This window comes from Gorilla gorilla, chromosome X (assembly GCF_029281585.2).
Source record: "Gorilla gorilla gorilla isolate KB3781 chromosome X, NHGRI_mGorGor1-v2.1_pri, whole genome shotgun sequence".
Lineage (NCBI taxonomy): Eukaryota > Metazoa > Chordata > Mammalia > Primates > Hominidae > Gorilla > Gorilla gorilla.
In genome coordinates, this window is record NC_073247.2 from 33,026,790 (window position 1) to 33,030,216 (window position 3,427).

The 3,427-nt window shown below is 36.4% G+C and overlaps 1 non-coding gene across 1 annotated transcript; it reads left to right on the forward strand.

Annotated features, from left to right (window-relative positions):
• The first annotated feature begins 843 nt into the window (after nt 1–843).
• LOC115932454 (U6 spliceosomal RNA) lies at nt 844–950 on the forward strand. The gene has a single exon (XR_004068734.1). It is a non-coding gene; the product is annotated as a U6 spliceosomal RNA (small nuclear RNA).
• The last annotated feature ends 2,477 nt before the right edge of the window (nt 951–3,427 follow it).

Sequence of the window (3,427 nt, forward strand, 5' to 3'; positions counted from 1 at the left end):
TATAAAGGCTATCTGAAAGAGAAGCAAGGACAATTCTGAAAAATTCTTCAATTTTAGGTTTGGTCAAACCAACAATAAATACAAAGAAATGGCTTCATCTGAGTAACTGATACTTCCAAGACTTGGCCATTGCAGTCTTTTGTAGATTATATACTTTACTAGTTAGATTAAAAATCATGGCAGGAGGAAATCCTAGAATGCTTTGGCTACCTGTCTACGGATACAAAACCATGGTGTATAATTCCAACCTTATTAAAGCATTAGAACATTGGTTTTTAACTCTCTCTTGGATTAGGACCAGGTATACTGGTACAGCTCAGTAAAACCTAAGATCGGAAATAATTTGAAATCTCAAAGTCATTGTCACCTTACCCATTTCACCTGGCTAATTACTTCCTCTCTTTTCATACAACCCAACAAATATGTATTCACATTAGTGGGGAAAAGAAGCTCTCCCTATATTTAAACAATGGAGTGATTTTTGCCCTTCTAATTAACCAGCATGAGTCAAACGTTTAAAAGGTTTCAGAAGAAACTGTGCCTTCAATTAACATTCACAGTTTCTAAATTAATCACTGCTGACCTTAACATGCAGGAGTCTTAAAGACATGTTTCACATTTAAAAAATGGTAATTTTATTCAAAGAAATCTAACTACCTATGTTTCATAAGTGTTTGGTCATTGTTTTTCTCCTATCACTGCATAAGGAGTCCTAAAGTTTGGAGCATTGTTTCATCACATCTCTGGATAAAAGCCCTACAAACGATCTTGAGCATGATAATGATATTGTCTTCAATATAAAAATTAATAGTGACTCATTATACACTTTGAAAAATCCATACCATGCTCACTTCAGCAGCATATATACTAAAATTGGAATGATACAGAGAAGATTAGCATGATCCCTGTGCAAGGATGACACACAAATTCATGAAGCATTCCATATTTTTCAATAAATGTCCACATCAGCAAGTTAGAAAGATCTCAAATTAACAACCTAACATCACAACTAAAAGAACTGGAGAAGCAAGAGCAAACCAACCCCAAATCTAGCAGAAGACAAGAAATAACCAAAATCAGAGCAGAACTGAAGGAGACCGAGACACAAAAAGCCATCCAAAAGATCAAGGAATCCAAGAGCTGTTTTTTTAAAATATTAATACAATTGATAGACTAGACTGCTAGCTAGACTATTAAAGGGATAAAAGAGAGAAGATCCAAATAAACACAATTAGAAATGACAAAGAGGATGTTACCACTGACCACAAAGTAATACAAACAACCATCAGAGACTACTCTCAACGCCTCCATGCACACAAACCACAAAATCTAGAATAAATGGATAAATTCCTGGACACATACACCCTTCCAAGACTTAACCAAGAAGAAACTGAAGCCCTGAACAGACCAAGAGCAAGTTCCAAAATTGATTCAGTAATGAACAGCCTACCAACCGAAAAATGCCCAGGACCGGAAGGATTCACAGCCAAATTCTACCAGATATACAAAGAGATAGTACCATTCCTACTGAAACTATTGCAAAAAAATTGATAAGGAGGGACTCCTCCCCAAATCATTCTATGATTCCAGCATCATACTGAGACCAAAACCTGTCAGAGAGACAATAAAAAAGAGAAAACTTCAGGCCAATATCCTTGATGAACACAGAGGCAAAAATCCTCAACAAAATACTTGTAAACCGAATCCAGCAGCACATCAAAAAGCTAATCCACCACAATGACGTAGGCTTTATCCTGGGATGCAAGGCTGGTTCAACACACGCAAATCAATAAATGTGATTCATCACATAAACCAAACTAAAGATAAAAACCACATGATTACCTCAATAGATGCAGAAAAGGCTTTCAGTAAAATTCAACATCCTTTCATGTTAAAAACTTTTAATAAACTAGTTATTGAAGGAATATACCTCAAAATAATAAGAGCCATCTAGGAGAAACCCACAGCCAACATCATACTAAACAGGCAAAAGCTGGAAGTATTCCCCTTGAAAACTAGCAAAAGACAAGGATGCCCTTTCTCACCACTCCTGTTCAACATAGTATTGCAAGTCCTGGCCAGAGAAATCAGGCAAGCGAAAGAAATAAAGATCATTGAAACAGGAAGAGAGGAAGTCAAACCATCCCTGTGTGCAGACAACATGATTCTGTATCTAAAAAATTTTCACAGTCTTGGCCCAAAATCTCCTTGAACTGATAAACAACTTCAGCAAAGTTTCAGGATACAAAATTGATGTGCAAAAATCACTAACATTCCTATACACCAACAACAGCCAACCCGAGAAACAAATCAGGAACACAATCCCATTCACAATTGCCACAAAAAGAATAAAATACTTAACAATTCAGCTAACCAGAGAGGTAAAAGATCTCTACAATGAGAATTACAAAACACTGCTCAAAGAAATCAGAGACGACACAAACAAATGGAAAAACATTCCGTGCTCATGGATAGGAAGAATCACTATCATTAAAACAGCCACATTGCCAAAGCAATTTACAGGTTCAACACTGTGCCTATCAAACTACCAATGACATTCTTCACAGAACTAGAAAAACTATTTTAAAACTCATATGGACCCAAAAAAGAGCCCAAATAGCAAAGGAAAACTTAAGCAAAAACAAAAAAGGAGGGGGCACTGTATTACTCTACTTCAAACTATACTACAGGGCTACAGTAACCAAAACAGCAGGGTACTGGCACTGAAACAGACACATAGACAAAGGGGACAGAATAGAGAGAGCCCAGAAATAAGGCTGCACACTTACAAATACTTGGTCTTCCACAAAACTGACAAAAACAAGCAATGGGGAAAGAATCACTATTAAATAAATGGTGCTGGGATAACTGGCTAGCAATACGCAGAAGACTGAAACTGGAACCCTTCCTTACACCATATAAAAAAATCAACTCAAGATGGATTTAAGACTTAAATGTAAAACTCAAAACTATAAAAACCCTGGACGATAACCTAGAAAATATCATTCTGGATATAGGAACTGGCAAAGATTTCATGACAAAAGCAATTGCAACAAAAGCAAAACTTGGCAAATGGGATTCAATTAAACTAACTTCTGCACAGCAAAATAAACTATCAACAGAGTAAATAGAAAACATATACAGAATGGGAGAAAATTTTTGCAAACTATGCCTCTGGCAAAGGTCTAATATCCGGCATCTATAAGAAACTTAAATTTACAAGCCAAAACAAACAACCCCATTAAAAAGCGGGCAAAGGATATGAACAGATACTCTTCAAAAGAAGACATACATGTGGCCAACAAACACATGAAAAAAAGCGCAACACCCTTGTAGCATAGTTTGAAGTCAGGTAGTGTGATGCCTCCAGCTTTGTTCTTTTTGCTTAGGATTGTCTTGGCTACACAGGCTCTTTTTTGGTTCCACA